The sequence below is a fragment of the Chiloscyllium plagiosum genome, unplaced genomic scaffold, assembly GCF_037043375.1.
Source record: "Chiloscyllium plagiosum isolate Xiang-an unplaced genomic scaffold, Cpla_swu_hap1 HiC_scaffold_27, whole genome shotgun sequence".
In the NCBI taxonomy this organism is placed as follows: Eukaryota; Metazoa; Chordata; class Chondrichthyes; order Orectolobiformes; family Hemiscylliidae; genus Chiloscyllium; species Chiloscyllium plagiosum.
Genome location: NW_028270165.1, coordinates 71,089,619 through 71,099,056, shown reverse-complemented (window position 1 = coordinate 71,099,056; position 9,438 = coordinate 71,089,619). Strand labels below are relative to the sequence as shown.

The window sequence follows — 9,438 nt, the reverse complement described above, 5'->3', positions numbered from 1 at the left end:
TTGCCTCCAGTCAAATTTCTCCATTTCCTGCCTAATGTTGCTGTAGTTCACCTTTCCAAAATTTAACACCTTTACTCGAGGACTGCTGTTATCCCTATCCATGAGTATCTTAAAACTCACGGTATTATGACTAATCATCCCACAATGCTCACCTGGCCAGGCTCAATTCCCAAAACGGGATCCAAAATAACCTCTTCCCTGGTTGGACTGTTTGAATGCTGTGTCAAAAAACCTTCCTGAATGGTCTTTACAAATTCTTCCCCATACAAGCCCCAAGCACAATGCGAGTCTCAGTCAATAAAAAGTAAGTTAAAGTCAACCACCACAAAAACCTTGTAGCTTTTACTTCTTACCAAAATCATTCTACATATTGTCTCTTCTATCTCCCTCTGGCTTTTGCAACCCATATAGATTACCTCCAGCATGTGATTTCAGCTTTCTTACTACTGAGTTCTATCTATATTGTCTCACTAAACGAGTTCTCTCATATATTGTCCTTCAATACAGCTGTCTGATTCTCCCTTACTAGTAATGCAATTCCCCCCATTCCTTTTGCCTCCCCTTCTATCACACCTGAAGCATTTAATTCCTGGGATATTCAGATGCCCCAATCCTGTTTCGCTTTCAGTCAGGTCTCTGTAATTGCAATAATGTCACAATTCCAAGATCTAACCAAATTCCCTAAATTCATTTATCTTGCCTATTATACTTCTCACATTGGAACATATAGATTTCTGATATCTTCCCTGCTCTTTTTAGCACAATACCCCACCTGTTGTTGTTCGTTATCATATTTGCCATGGTTTGTACAACTCACTTTATTTCTCCACCTGCTGCTCTACTCCGGTTCGCATTCCCCTGCCACACTAGTTCAAACCCTCCTCAACTCGTCTAACTAAGTCGATTCCCAAGGACATCAATCCTGGACCTGCCCAGGTGCAACACGTTCAGTTTTTATGGTCCCACCTACCCCAGAAACGATCCCAATTGCCTACTAATCTGATACCCTCTCCCTCACACCATCTTTTCAGCCTAGGGTTCATCATATTTTTGTGTTGTTTTTACTCTGACTAGTTCATGGCACTGGCAGTAATCCTGATATAACTACCTTTACGTCCTACACTTCAATTTTATGCATAGTTCTTTGTATTCTATTCTTAGGATCTCATCCCTTTTTAAACCTGTGTCGTTAGTACCAACGTTTACCGTGACCACTGGCTGTTTTCCCTACTCCTCCAGAATGTCCTGCAACTGCTCTGGGACATCCAGGACGTCAGCACCAGAGAATGAACAAACCATCCTGGACTCTCGTTTGCGGCCACAAGAAAACCTATCTGTTTCCCTTACAGTTGAATCTGCGATAACTATAGCATTTCTATGCTTCTTTCTCCCTCTGCAGCAGAGAAAACCATGGTGCCATGAATTTAACTCCCTCAGAATCGCCTCGTCTCATCTCTGTTTTGAATTAAGGCTCCTTATTTTTCAGCTATGACCTTTAAGTTGAGCTCCGCTCCCCTGAAAATTCCCAAGAGAAGCCTTAAAAAGATGCCTTCTCATAAATCCATCGCTTTGTAGTAGCATAGATTCGCCAGCAGGTGGTGGCATTGTGTTATTTGTGTTATTTCAACCAGAAGAGAGCAACAGTGAAAGTCGCTTTTGGTTAGATTAGATTAGATTAGATTACTTTACAGTGTGGAAACAGGCCCTTCGGCCCAACAAGTCCACACCGACCCTCCGAAGCGTAACCCACCCAGACCAATTCCCCTACATTTACCCCTGCACCTAACACTACGGGCAATTTAGCATGGCCAATTCACCTGACCTGCACATTTTTGGATTGTGGGAGGAAACCGGAGCACCCGGAGGAAACCCACGCAGACACGGGGAGAATGTGCAAACTCCAGACAGTCGGTCGCCTGAGGCGGGAATGGAACCCGGGTCTCTGGCGCTGTGAGGCAGCAGTGCTAACCACAGTGCCACCGTGCCGCCCACTAATTCAACCTCTACCCATATTTCTCCCACTGTTTGCAGAAATGAATGCACAGACAGAAAAGCACAATGATAGACACACATAGAAACACAACCATACACAGCCATACACAAAGGGAGAGAGACAAACAAATCGACAGACAGAACAAGAGATGCACATACAAGATCACGTAGATGGACACACAAACAAATAGAAAAATAAAGGCACACATGCAAGCACACAGATATAATATGCACTGAGCTGCACATACACAAATACTAAGCTTAGCAAGTTAATGAGTGGGACTTGATCATTTCAGTGCTGTATGACCTTATGAGTTAGCAGTTGGGAAGGCAAATGCAGTATCAGCATTCATTTTGAGAGGGCTAGAATGCAAGAGCAGAGGTATGTTCCTGAGGCTGTATATGGCTCTGGTGAGACAACATTTTGGAATGTTGTGAACACTTTTCGGCCTCATTTCTAAGGAAAGATGTGCTGGCCTTGGACGGGGTTCAGAGGAGGCTTGCAAGAATGATCACAGGAAGAAGCGCTTGTTTTATGAGAGTTGATTGAAGCCTCTGGGTCTCTACTCGAAGGAGTTTAGAAGGAGATTGGGGAATCTGATTGAAACTTATAGAATAATGGGAAACCTGAATAGAGCGGACATGGAGAAGATATTTCCACTACTAGTAACTTACTTGCTGTCTCCACAAAGCCTGTCCATCATCTACAATGCACAAGTCAGGTTTGTGATGGAATACTCCTTACGTGTCTGGGTGAGTGCAGCCCCAACAATTCTTAGAATTCCCGACACCATCTAGGACAGATCAACCAGCTTGATTGGCACAGCATTCCCAAGTATCCATTGCTTCCAACATCGACGCTCAGTGTATATTACCTAAAAGGTGCACTGCAGAAGTTTAGATAAGATCCTCACACAGCACCTTCCAAACTCATGACCAAATCCATCTGGAAGGAAAAGGGTCAGCTGATGAATGGGAAGACGACCACCTTCAAGTTCCCGTCCAAGCCACTCACCATCCTGACTTGAAAATATACTTTGTCGCTGTATCTGGGTCAGTATCTTGAAATTCCCTCTGTGGCATTGTGGGTCAACCCACAGCAGGTGAAGTGTAACGGTTCAAGAAGACAACTCACCACCACCTTCTCAAGGGCAACTAGGAATTGTCAATAAAGGCTGGTCAGCCAATGATGCCCACGTCTCACAAAATAAATAATAAAAAAAAGAGTTCCACAATCTAAGCATGATGTCCCTCCAGTATGGCAGCATGGAATTCAGCTTATTGAATCTCTGAAGTGCATCACACCCAGATCCATTCTAACCCGGCATCTCCTATTGCTAACTTACCTGCTTTATCCATTTTTGGACTGTGGGAGGATTCAACAGCACCTATAGGATACTCATGCTGAGAGAGGGAAAATGTGCAAACTTCACGCAGGCTCTTGCTTGAGACTGAAATGGAACCCAGCTGATTGCTGTTGGGAGACAAAAGTGCTAAACACTGAGCCACCGTGCCATCATCAGAAGCATGCATCCTGAGAATTCATGTTTCAGTAATGCACCACTCAGAAATTGTTCATTTCCTGGCAATGCAAATATCCTAGAGATCTCGCCAGGGTACTGTATAGTCACACTCACTGAAACAGTTTGTAACGTCGTCCTCTTTTAGGCTGTTTAAATCATCATCACCATTTCCCTTCCCATTTATTTTTGTGTCATCTGTAAACATGACAGTGGTACATTCACATAAATCAGGATTTAGTTGGTGCATTGACATGAATCTCTGCTCTTTCACCATTCCCATTCAAATGAGCGAGACTTTACCACAGTGTGTATTCTTTCTCTTTAACACATTTGCTTAACTTGTGTGGGCGCGGCTGGGAATGCTTACATCTACCTCAAATAATGCGTGACAATGTGGCATTAGCCGTAAATTTGACACACTGCAAGGCATCTGATATAGATACAGGGGTTATGTATACAATGTGACACAGTAAAGTTAACCAATTCCGGTTATGATGGATCTTACAATAAATCTTACAAGGAACAGCAATTTTCGATTTTGCTGCTTCATTCATTGCGAATTTTCCTTGTGGAATAGAGACTTAGTCATAGTGCAGGGCAAACATAGTCTGAGATCGGTGGATGCTGTACATGAATTTGAAATGCAGAGTCTCACCTGTTCGCAGTTTTATAACGGGGGATGAAGATGCATCATTTTTTAGCCATATCCAGTGACACGCAATTCGAGAGGGAATTTGAACAATGCAATTACTTATAAACACCAGTAGATGTCAGTGCGAATCCATGATAAATATCGAGAAAGAGGCCTGGAGGAGGAATGATCTTTCAGACTGTGTGAGCGATGTCCGTATGAGAGGCTTGTTACAGTAACATTCACTGAGACTCAGCTTCTTCTACAACTCAAACAGGGAGGCGTTCGGAGTTTAACGGGAGACGTGCATTTTTTCTAGTTACTTACTCATATAAACGTTAGAATTAACTGCAGTTCCTCAACAAAGCGTCGTGGACAATTGTTTTCACCACAGTTCTTGCAATCTGAAGATGTTTCGAATTTGCAGTCTCCTCCTACTGTTTTCCAAAGTGATCTCCAAGGAGGGAATTGGAGAAGGCGAAGTGAAGAAACATCCTTTGTGGCTCGTTGTTACTGAAGTGGGAATTGTGTCCATGAATTGCTCCTTTGCCACTTCATTTAACACAGTGCGTTGGTACAGACAGCTCCCGAATCAGCCACCCCAGCATCTGGTGATGGCCAAAAGGGAAGATACTTCATCCGAGAGAATTACCGCTTCAATCAGTGGAGACTACAAGAGCAGTATCCTGACAGTGAAAGACGCCAGACTTAATGACTCCGCCACCTACCTCTGTGCAATGAGGGCACAGTGTCACAAAGAGAGGGTGAGGCTTTACTAAAACTTGTAGAGAGTAGGGAGTCTTGTTATGCTGAATTTGAAGGATCAGTGTTACTACTTCTGTACTCCAAAATGGGAGACAATGGAAATGAGAGAAAGTATGGAACAGCAAAATTTAAAGATTGTCAGAAGTGATGGCAATCGGATATGGGGGTGGAGGCGAAGTAAGGATATATTTGCAAGTCAGAAACATTAATAGAGAAAAGGGACAGTAGAGAGATAAAGTCGTAATACTCTCAGAGGGCAGAATGGTGAGAAACTGTTGAAGACGAAATGGAAGAACGTGAAAAATAACAAGCTTGTTGCACAGAGATTAAAGATCAGGTTAAATCAGAATTGTAGTAAACTTGAAGGAAATATGTTGTTAGCATCACTGAACTCCCCACTTCCAAACTCCTGGGGGCTTTAATGACCAAAACCTGAACTGGATTCAACAAATTAGCACAATGTTTACAAGAGCAGGTCAGAGACTAAAAGTTCTGTGATTATTGACATATCTCCTGACTCCCCAAAGCCTGCCACTATCTACATTGCAGAAGTCAAGGGTGTGACGGGAATACTCTCTACTTTCCCGGATAAGTACAGTCTAAACAACACCCAAGGAGCTTGACACCATTCAGGACCAAGCAGCCACTTGATTGGTACTACTTCCACATCCATCCACTCCCTGAACCACCGATGCAATGCAGACATTTCCCAAAGCTCCTCAGACACAACATTCCAAACCGACGATCACTTCCATCAATAAGGACAATGGCCAGGCGATATGTGAGAACACCACCACTTTCAAGTTCCCTTCCAATGCAGTCACCATCCTGACTTGGATATACATTGATGTTTTTTCACTGTCGATTGGGCAGAATCCTGGAATTCCCTCCTTAATGGCATTGTAAGTCAACCCAGAGCAAGTGCGCTGCAGCGGTTCATCTCACCCTCACCTTCACAAGGACAACTAGTGATACGCAATAAATGCTGATCGCCAGCGGCGCCAAATCCCACAAAGACATTAAAAAGATCAGTCATTACGCAATCTAAATATAGCATCCTGCTGTGTGGATGCATGCCATTCGGCCCATCGAGCCTCTGATGAACATAATATCCAGACCCACTCTACCCTGCATCTCCTATGTCTAATTTACCTAATCTGCCCAACGTTTGACTGTGGCCAGAAACCATAACACCCACAGGAAACCTATTCAGACTCAGGGAGAATGTGCAAACCCCATACTGACAGCTACCTGAGGCTGAAATCGAACTTTAGTGCTATGAGACAGCAGTGGTTACCATTAAACCACTGTGCCATCATCTAGAGAATGTTTGATAAAAATTCATGACTTTGCTTTACCCCACTTATAAATTGTTTATTTCCTGGTCCTGTAAATTTCCTGGAGACCTCACCAGAGTACGCTATAGTCACACCTACTGAAACAGTCTGTAGCTTGGTCTTTTATAGCCTCTTTGATCATCATCACAAATTACCTGCCCATTTATTTTTGTATCACTTGAAACCTGACAAACGTGCATTCGCTTCGGTGAGGATTTGGAAGTTGTGTTGACATGTACGCCTTGCCCTTTTACCATTCCCATTCAAATGCGGGAACTTCACCAGAAGGTATTTTTTTACTTCATAAAATGTGTTAGCCTGAGGCAATGTGGCGGTGAGCCCTGTGTTTGATGCACTGCAGTGTTCCTGATACCCAGGAACTATGTTTACGATGACACAAAGTGAAGTTAAACAAAATCAGTTAGAATGGATCATGCCAGTAAGTGCTTAAGAAACATCATTCGATTCTCCTGTTACATGCATTGATAGTGTCTTAATTCGTTTGTTTCGTTCCCTCAGTATTGCAGCAGAATCACCCAGGCCCTTTCATCCTATGCATCAGTTGAAGTGGCGTTCGAATTCCCAGAGCAGCTTTGTTAACTGAGGTACAGCATTTCTGATACTCAAACAACATGAACCAATTGTATTTTCTGTATTTTGTTACAGAAATAATAATCATTATGGGACAATATTTTGCTTAATTTCGGTCCAAAACCTTGCTTGTAGGTGAACAAGTTTACTTTGCGCCTGAAATAACTGCACAGATGCTAGATATTCCGTCGCCAAGTAACCCTTCATGTAAATATGGAGAGTACACTGACCGTGGCCATCCAGCTCGGAGTCAGTCCTTGACGTGAGGAGATTCAAAATCTGCTGTTTATACCCATGGCCCAGGGGTCCCTGACTGGTCCAAGTTTCAAAACCCAATGAGGGGCCTCACAGTCAATGGCTCTAATTGCAACAGTTGGTTCGACAAAAATAACAAAGAACAGCGGTTCCTTGAAATCCGATACAAAAACAGAAATAACTAGAGAAACTCAGCAGGTCTGGCACCAACTGTGAAGAAAAAGCTGAGTGTACTTTTCGGGTCTACTAAACATTCTTCAGAATTTTGTTCCTTTCTCACATCAACCATAATATGAACTGGGGCTCAAAAGAGCTTGAAGCTGAATGGCGGAATTGAGTAATAAAGGAGCCTGTAGCTCATTGGCTATCATCTGATGCCTTGAGCGAAAATGATCCAACGAGAAGAGATCCGGAACTTACTCAACCTCAAGTATCCTACTCTTGATGAAAACCATTTTAGCTTCAGCCAGTTCTGCTCACATTCACCGAAAACTCTCTGCAAACATGTCACCTGGAGCTCTTTGTTTACTCCTCACAACTACAGGTCTTCTCACTGGTACGTTGAAAACTTGTCTACTTATGTTTGCCAGCTCTTTCCTGGGACTCACGTTTACTCGAGCAATTTGGGTGATACAGAAGCAACAATACATTCTCCCAAATAAATCCATCTAGATCTAAACTTGCCCCAACAATGAGCAGATTTCGGGAGAAATTAGCATATTTACGTGAATGAATGGCAGTGGAATAGTTAGACTGGAAATTCAGGCAGGACTGAGGCCATTGAGATGATTCGACAGAACGGAGTGTTTTATATTCACCAACATATTTCAGTTTTCCTTTCACATTGTGGGAGATGAAATGGGGAATGATCTCCTCATATGAAATTGATCCCTGTCCAAATTCCCTGATTTGTTTTCTCGGGTTGTTGATGAAGGTAAACGGGCTGATTATATGAGATAAGAATGTTGAAGTGCCTCATTAAATTTCTATCATTCATGGCTCTTACAGGACTTTGTCGTGGCGATTCTGTCTCACAAATTCCGTCTGTAATCACAATAAACGAGGGTGATGATGTCCTGTTGTTCTGTAACTACTCTACAATAAACAGCAATCCTGCTCTGTTCTGGTACCGTCAACCTTCCAACGGGTCCATGAATTTTCTGCTGCAGAAAAACCAATATAGCCAGAAAACGAGTTTTCTACGAGACAAGCTCTCCTGGGATTTTGACCATGTGAACCGCACTATGCAGCTGAAAGTTTGGAAAACAGAACTAACAGACTCTGCAGTGTATTACTGCGCACTGAGTCCCACAGAGACACAGAACTGGGCTGACCGTGTACAAAAACTCTCAGAGCGTCGAGGCAAACAGTAAGATCAGGAGTGGATCTAATGTGGTTCCCGAATTCAAGGTGATAGCTGATACTTATCATTCGGACACAACACTTTAATTGGCTTAAATCTATTATTGAAAGGAATGCCGTCAATTTCGAGAACAGAAAACAACTAATTTATTTTGCATCCTTCATGGTGTTCCAAAATGTTTTGTTGTTACAGGAATGACGTGCGAAGAAATACCCGGAAAACGTTTTGATCCAGCAAATTCTTCTAGCAAAACAGGGAATTGCAGTATCCTGTTTGAGATACAATGACCTGTCACAGGATTCTAATAATAAGACACTGGAACAACCTGCACAACGTTGTTGCAAACTGCCATTGCACCTTTATGATAACAGCTCCAAAATGACACGTTCTCGATTCATAGGTCCAGAATAACGCAGACCTGTCGGTGTTAGGTGTTGAAACAAACTGTACTGTGCAGCATACAGATGCAACACATGAAAGATTAAAGTCGTGTAAATTGCCAACACATCGAGATATGCAAACAAAAAAGTGTTTTGTCAAAGTCCACTTCATGTACAGAACTTCCAAACATTATATCAGAACAATCGTTAATTGGTATTTCATATTATTGTCTGCACCATAACAATAAAATAACGTGCTGTGCATGCTGAAGATCTGAAACTAAACTCAACTTGCTGGCGAAACTCAGCAGGTCTGGCAGCATCTGTTGGGAGAAAGCAGAGTTAAAATTTTGAGTCCGGTGACTCTTCATCAGAAAACTGCGTGTCCCAGTTGACTGTGATAGGAACGTAAGAATTAAGAGAAGGAATAGGTGCTTCGACGCTTTGAGTCTGCTCCGCCATATAATAAGATCATTGCTGATTTGTTTTGTGGACTCAGCTCCACTTACCCGTGCTCTCACCGATAAAAAACATGGTATATTAAAGGAACGTGTTCAATTCACCTGTTGCATTGCATTTTCATTTTGCACGAATGTTGAAA

General features: G+C 42.7%; 1 long non-coding RNA gene across 1 annotated transcript; it reads left to right on the top strand.

Annotated features, from left to right (window-relative positions):
• Window positions 1-7,509: 7,509 nt before the first annotated feature.
• On the top strand, window positions 7,510-9,377 carry LOC122543757 (uncharacterized). Its single transcript, XR_015751515.1, has 3 exons — window positions 7,510-7,650; window positions 8,103-8,504; window positions 8,650-9,377. It is a non-coding gene; the product is annotated as an uncharacterized LOC122543757 (long non-coding RNA).
• The last annotated feature ends 61 nt before the right edge of the window (window positions 9,378-9,438 follow it).